Raw genomic sequence first — 7,692 nt, 5'->3', positions numbered from 1 at the left:
AATAATCCTTGGGACCCCCACTAAATTTACACTGTGGAGAAGGGGTGCTCTAAAACACGTCCTCCAGCCTTGGTGCTCTGACTCTGGACACACTGGTGCTCTCCATGCTTGAGATGCAGCTTTCCTTTTGCCAGGCATCCTTGCTGGGTGGATAAGGCCAGCTGGGCCTGTGGGTACCACAGTGGCAGAGCCTAGCCCTTGGGAGGTGCTCTCCCCTCAGTGCCACCTCGGGGCTTTTGATGAGGTGCCAATGTACAGCTCACAGCACTGGGAATCTGGACAAGCCCCTCAGGTGTGTGTGCTTTTCTGAGGTGTTTCAGAGCTCCACTACAACTGATTTCCAAGGGCATTAGGTGCTCAAGTACCTTTTGAGTATATGAGGCTGTCTGTCTTTCCTCACACTGGAAATGGAAGTAAGAGCACTTCAGCACACTCCTGTGTGCAGACTGCATTAAAGACATCAAATGCTACAGGGATAAAGGGCAATAAATAACACCTTTGCCTTTTTGTTACTATACCAGCAGGGACCCACAGCAGCAACTGTCTCTGCATCTCAGGCATCCCCTGGGGTCTGGATTTCTGGCTTGCTTCTAGCTTTTACCAATAATTATTTGGTCAGTTTTACCTGTTTGGCCTTTTGTGTGTGTTTGATGGGAAGCACAAGGGACTCTGCCTCTGCTTTTGATGTGAGCATGTGGGTAAGTGGTGTTTGATGAATGCAGCCTCGCTGTGCACGCACTTCTGCCCTTTCAAACCAAATCCAAAAACTCCTGTCACTCCACGCTGCTGCTGTGGTCACGTATTGTCTAAGCAAGGAACAGAAGCAAAGCCTCTCAGTTCTTGTATTTACTGCTCTCCTCTTTGTGCAGAATAGCAGGCGTCCTTAGGCTCTGCCTCATCTGAGGCAGCGTCAGACTGGATGTACAGCCAGGAGGTGAAGAGCTGCGTGCAACACAATTAGAATGACATGATAAAACAAAATGATGGCTTGTTAGAGAGCAAAGCACGTCAAGTACAGGTGAACAAGAGAGGTTTGGTTTCCCTGCAGAGGATGCATGGATGCTTTTACTCCTATTGCAGTAATAATCAGAACAATTGCTTGTTGTGTGTGCAGAGACATCTGGGGGAATTCCTGCCTTTATCCTCAGCAAGTAGCTCATCTCTCTGGGCTGACAGAAGAGCCCTGGTGTGGGGCTGCAGTGGGAAGAGGCAGGTTCTTCTGTGTTGGACTGCAGCTCTAGCACTGCACTGGGATTGGCCGGCATGACCATACTGCACGCAGCAAGGGAGCACAAAATCATATCTAATCAGAGGAGCACAAGCCCTTCTTTGTCCCCTGGCAGGTACACCTGCATCTATCTGGACACCTGCCTGAGAGCAAAGGAAAGAGAACTTAAAAAATAAAAGGGATTTAGTAAAAGAGACAGAAAGGAGGAAGAAAAAAAGCATCATTGTTAAAGCTGGTGTTAATTTGCATTTGCAATTTAGTCTCACAAATGGCTCTTGGGGGTAATGAGTTACCTGAATCAAAACCCTATTGAGGATAGAAATCGTTTTTAATTATATGCACAATAGACTGAATAGCTTGAAGGAGGTGCCCTTTTACTCTGTGTCTGCTGGAAGCAAAGCAGAATTCCTGGTGGCATCTCTCTAAATATTGTGATTTGCAGTAATGATGTGAGGCTGTCAGGAGGTTCCTTCCATTCAAGAGCAGTAGCCATGAGTCTTGATTTGATATTATACCCCTCTTCTCCCACTCCCTGCTTTCCTGTTTCCTGAAGACATTTCTTCATGATACTCAAAACAGTTACTGGTATTTAACATCTATGCAAAGGAGCTGCAGGAACAAGAAAACATAACCTTCGAGAGCCAGGGAACAAGGCAGGTTTTGCACCAGTGGTAAAGATTGTGACCCTTTGAATACAGTCATAATTTGTACATAAAGCCCAGGCTCTCATGGGAGAAGGGAGCAGCTCTCCTCCCACAGAGGGTGGATGGAGGTTCTCTGCTCACCTGGGAAAGAGAGGCATGAAAAATGCCCTGCTTCCTGAGCAAGGAAAGGGATGTTTCATCACCAGGGGTGCAATGATGTTCAAATCCTTACAGGAGAAATTTGAGCTGTTACTTCAGAGGGTGCAGGGTCTGTGTCACGTCTGTCAAGCCTGACAGTAGACTTGTACCTTTAGGATCTCTAGTCTCTCCCCTTCTGTAGCTAATAATTCCGCTCACACCCACCAGTCACACTCCCCCTCCCCACCTCCACTTCAGCCCCTATGACTCTGTGACCCCATCAGGGCTGTACTGTGGAAGTTTTCTGGACTGAGCACTCAAAAGCTGAGTTCCAAGTCTGAGCGGTTCTGCTGGTGTTTGGGAGAGTCCTGTTTTCCTTGTCCCCAAAGACAAGAGGGACCTGCAGGAAGGATTGGGGTTCCTAGCACAGAGAAGTGAGAGCTGCAGTCCTGGGATAACAGTGCAGAAGTTCCCTACAGAGGATGTTGTGCTCTTTCCTAACCGCATGCAGCAGATGAAACACTTCCTTGAGTTACTTTAATCCATTAGCAATGGATTTCAGGAAAACACCAGTAATGTATGTAACGTGCACCCAGGAGAAACAACAAATGGTTAGTTAGAGAATTTAGATTTTAATTAAGTAGATAACGTATGCTTGCATTTAGTCTTAGAAATGAAAATGTATTCGCTGTAGAGTAGCTGGGTTCTATTAGGTCTCCCTGAGCATAAAGAGAAGGGTTGATTATTACTGATTACTGAACTATTAGAGGGTTGTGCCTTAAGCTGCTTGATTGGAGCTCTTTTTGCTTCTGTTGCTAAAAGGGTTCTTGTCTGCTACCCAGATATGGGTGAAATAGGCAGCAGCTGGACTCGATTTGAAAATTAATTCTAGGTTACAAACCTCAGCAAATAATACAAATAATGGTGCTGCTTACTTCTCTCTGGTCATAACAGCAGGTTTTCATGGCTTATGGAGGTCTATAGCAGAGATGCTGCACACTGCTCCCACTCATGAGAGGCCAAGGTGAATGTGCTGCTGAAAGAAGGGGTCACTGCAAGAAAAGAGCTCTCGGAAGCAAAAAGCAGACCCGGAGCTCTCCCGGGGTATTCCCATGCTCTGTGACGTCTCCTTTGCATGGCAGCATCAAAAGATTACAAGCCACACAATACACTTACAAAACTGCTTTATCTCTGGATGCCTTGTGAATATTAATTAGATGAGCCCAGCAACATCTTAGGAGGCAGCCAAACATTACAGTGATTTAGCAGTAGGGAGACTGAGGCACCGGGTTGTTAAGTGATTTACCTTTGAAGAAAGCTATGGGAGATCCCATCATGGGATGCAGATCTCCCGCCTCCAGCCAGTAGCTCTGCCTCTTTGCTGTGCTATTTAGCCATGCATTTGTATTCACCAGCAAGCCATGGAATGCTGTTCTTTATTTCTAAACCCACTGCATTAGAAAGAAAGCAAGAATTCAGGGGCTTCTGTAACACAGAGGAGCCACGTTTCGGAGCTCTCCTGTTCCCTTTCTCTCTGCAGAGTAGCCGAAAAGCCAGAGGTTGTGCTTCACACCTGAAGTGATCTCTTTTGATGGGTAATTGCTTGAGGCAAGGGTTTGCAGTTTCACACTGCCCTGATTTGCTAGAGACCAGGCAGCAGCTGCTGACCTCAGGAGGAAGGGAAGGAAAATAGACCTTAAATTTTCTTGTCTTCAGTGTAGTTCAGCATTGCTCAGCCAGACCACAGCTTCTAGACCAGTTTGCTGTTTACACATATGTTTTTGGTCTTTCTTGAGCTCTTGTTATTTATCCCCATCATCTTGAAATTCCTTCCAGCATTAAGAGTTCTGTCTCGGCTGTGCTTCCCCAGCCACCCAGGGAGGATGTGTTGGTTCCAGCATTACCTTGAAGGCTGTGGATACCCCACAAAATGTATTACCAAAACCATTATCTCAAGGAATGGGCTACATAAGTGCCTAGAGAAATCAGTCTTCCAAAGAAAGCGTATTCAGGTTGTGTTTGATGGTAAAGCCTGAAGGAACTGACTGTGGAAAATGGAAAGAGCCCAAGACCTCTTGTATCTGTGGCCCTGGCGTTATGTTTGAGTATCTGGAAGGAGGACTTTAACAGTTTCCATTAGTTAAAAGCAAGCTTCTTAATCTTGAAACTTTGTGGTGGAACTCTATTAATGCAATTATGTTTCAGTGCAGTTACCTTTGGAGAGCACAGTTACCTTTGAAGTTACCAGTGAAGTTACCTTTGGGACCACAGATGTTGATGAAGAACTTGGGAGAACTGGCTCTGATCTCTTGCTCTGTGACAGCCCCACTGTGTGTTTATGAAATGTCTGTCCCCCACTCTGGGTAAAGATTATGGCTGCAATCAGGAGAGCTGTATTATTTATCTTTTGGTATCTGTAACACTGGAGATAGCTGCCTACGCATATCCAGCAGCGAATGAGAATGTCTCATCATTAGAGTAAGGCATTCATTAGACAATTGTGTCCTAAGATGAAGACTTCTATGGAAAATGAATACATAAAGATACGTTGGAAAAAACTTTGCCTTCTGCTGTCTATTCTCACTGAGTGCATAGGTGAGGGAAAGGTGACCTTTCCTGGGTCCCACATTCAGCATGTTTCACCTTGTCTTGCATTTGTGCTTCATGGCAGAGCATAAGAAAAAAAAAAAAGTGAAAGAACTGGGGGAATCTGATTGTGGGGTTTTTTCCTTTTGTGTATTTAGGACAGTGGAGAGTGACTGAAATCATTAAAAGGCCGATAGGCTTGTGAGGGGCTGCCGTTCAGGAAGGGAAGGAAAACACTGTGCAGGACAAAGGCAGCGTCTAACCGTCTAGCTGAGAAGAGAACAAAGCCTCTGCTTCTGTTACTGTGTGGCTGTGGCAGGCACCAGCCCTTCATAAAGTGATACAATGCCTAAAAGGGACAAACCACAGTGGAGTCCCCACAGTTCCTCCCAGAGGATGGCAGCTTTGCTTGGCTGCATTGTCCGTGCGGAGCAGTATCAGGTGCTGAGAGGCTGGGCTTTCTGCAGTGAGATGCCGCGGTAATAATCCACGTGCAAGTTTGCAGCCATTCCACAGTAAGGGTAATGGGATATATTATTCTGTAATGGGATATATTATTCCATCTTTCTAGCTTCTGGTAACAATGAAACCTTCCTTCTACCCCTCTTGCTTCTTAAGTGCTGGCTCATGTGTCCAATCCACTTAAATAAACCAGGAAAGTAGCCATTAATGTCAAAGTTCCATAGTGAAAAGCTGACTGACTCACCACTCGTGCTTGCAACATTGTACTGTGATTTTGAAAGAATATCCAAGTTGACATTAGAGTTTTTAAACAGATTAATTAGTCCCATTTCATTCTAAGTGGCACTGACTTAATAGGTACTGCTAATGTACAGTATGTATTTACTTAAAGCCATTATAACATAATATTTACAGGATACTAACATGTATTAATTACTGTATAATGAACCTCGTGACTACAACATTGCCATTCTTGCCTGACTGTAAAAGTTTTATCATCTTGTGAGGGGGGAGGGTGATTAAAATAAATTGCATGCACATTGAATGCTTATTTTTCATAGGAAATGTGCAAATTATAAGAAAATGTAAAACAGGGAATCCAGTAAATCACAAACAGCCAACAAATGCTCCAAGACATGCTATAATGGTTTTTATGAGCCTGTTTTACAACCCATTCATTACGCTGTCTGTCCTTCTGAAAGCTGGTTATTAGACTGACTGTGCAAAGTAACATGTGAATATCTGTGCAACTAGCCATGAAATCACAACTAAGTTGCTCACTTTTATTGTCCCCCTTTTTTTTTGTCCTGGAAGATGGCCTGAAACATTTGCCCTCATATTGTGGCTTCACAACACATAGCAGAGCATTTTGTGTTGCAAGAGAGGTTGTGGAACGGTTTGGAGCTGGTACAGTGGTATGTGATGCTGGAAGCAATATACGTCCAGCTCAGTCTCTTCTTCCTGGGAAAAAGTAATATTGGATGCTGCAGTTATAGAGTCTTAGAATAGTTTGGGTTGGAAGGGACCTTAAAGCTCATCTAATTCCAACTGCCTGCCACGGGCAGGGACCCCTTCCACTAGAGCAGCTTGCTCCAAGACCCTGTGTCCAACCTGGCCTTGAACACTGCCAGGGATGGGGCAGCCACAGCTTCTCTGGGCACCCTGTGCCAGCGCCCCAGCACCCTCACAGGGAAGAGCTTCTGCCTTACATCTAACCTAAATCTCCCCAGTCAGAGCTGGACTGTGGCCTCAGTAGCTTGGATCTCCTTGGCTGCTGTGCCTGTGTGTCAGAGCAGGCCAGCCTGCAGTTAGGTGCCATCAACTGGTGCAGTGAAGGGTCACATCTGCAAGGTTTCAGGCTGCGAGGTGTCTTAGTGTGTCTCCCCTTCAGGAGTGTCTGTATGGGATTTGCAGGCTGGAAATGAGGATATCATCATTGCTGGAGGCAAGGAGTCAGAGAAGTTTGTCTGCTGACAGAGAGAGGATATTTGCTCTATGCTATGTGTCAGCTGGCTGGGGGGATGACTGCAGGTTGAGCTGTCTGTCAGGGAGAGGTTAAAGGTGGACTTGAACTTGGATGCTGGAGGAAGGAAATGCTCAAGGACCTCTCTGCCTGCTCCTTTTTCCTCAGGTGCCTGATGTGCAAAATAATGGAAGCAGATAACCCCAGAGACCCCGCTGTTGACCCACAGCCTCTTGTAAAGTGAGCACAGAGCGTGCCATAGTAGGCACAAAGGGAAGAACACGGGTGTCTGAGAGCCAAGCAGTGCTGGCGGGCTGCAGCTCCCCTTCCACTGCGCCATTACAAACGGCTTCATATTCAAATGCCTGCCTGCCTATGATTGTCCAATTATTCACTGCATTCTTTCTTTGATGGCACAGATGTTCTCAATTTCTTCGAGTAGAGGGTTGTTTTTTTCATCTAAGAAGTCGTTCTGCCTCAGAAATGCAAAATTCTCCACAGTTCACCAGGTTCTCTGATGGGTTTGCGTAATTGGTCTTCAATTTGCCTATTGTTTTGTAATAGAAAGCCTATGTTTGATTTCATTTCTGTAAACCTGTAGAAAGAGCAGAACATTCTGCCATTTAAGTCATTCTCCTCATTAGGATCTGAGCAGGTTGTGAATGTTTAGACTTGATTATAAGGCACAGATTGTGCTGAAAAGAACACATGCTTTCCTCTTCCATTGTTTTAGACACATTAGGAGGCTGATCCAGCGAGATGTTAAACACGCTCAGTTCTTTGTACCTTTGTAAGAGGTCCTTATCTCCTGTGCAAGGCTGGGTTGGTTGTTTCTGGATGTGCTGGCATGGCAGGGAGGGCAACCCAGGTCTGCTGCAAGCAGGAATTGTTCAAATCGTGGACACTGGTGACTGTATAATTTGCTGGGAAAGGGCATTTTGATCACTTCCAAGTGATGGATGTGAGTTGCTCTTTCTAGAGGGGGGTGTCGTGCTTTGCCAGGGCTTCAGTTACCTTTTGTGCACTGGATGTAATGATCAACATACCTGTGTGGTTAAACTGGTAATCAGCACTTGTGAAAGAACTTGAGCTTCTCATTTATAAATCATTCTTTGGTGCGTATTTATGCATCATTCTCACATGGTAAGGCAGGGTAGAAATACGTGTGTGCT

At 45.4% G+C, this 7,692-nt stretch overlaps 1 long non-coding RNA gene across 1 annotated transcript; it reads left to right on the top strand.

Moving 5' to 3' along the window:
• Nucleotides 1-2,344: 2,344 nt before the first annotated feature.
• Nucleotides 2,345-6,919, top strand: LOC133213381 (uncharacterized). The gene is made up of 3 exons (XR_009725799.1): nucleotides 2,345-2,621; nucleotides 5,872-5,972; nucleotides 6,689-6,919. It is a non-coding gene; the product is annotated as an uncharacterized LOC133213381 (long non-coding RNA).
• The last annotated feature ends 773 nt before the right edge of the window (nucleotides 6,920-7,692 follow it).

Source organism: Neopsephotus bourkii, unplaced genomic scaffold (genome assembly GCF_033783945.1).
Source record: "Neopsephotus bourkii isolate Nb327-2 ecotype Australia unplaced genomic scaffold, CSIRO-AGI_Nbou_v1 NB_804, whole genome shotgun sequence".
NCBI lineage: Eukaryota > Metazoa > Chordata > Aves > Psittaciformes > Psittacidae > Neopsephotus > Neopsephotus bourkii.
This window is presented reverse-complemented; position numbering and strand designations above follow the sequence as displayed.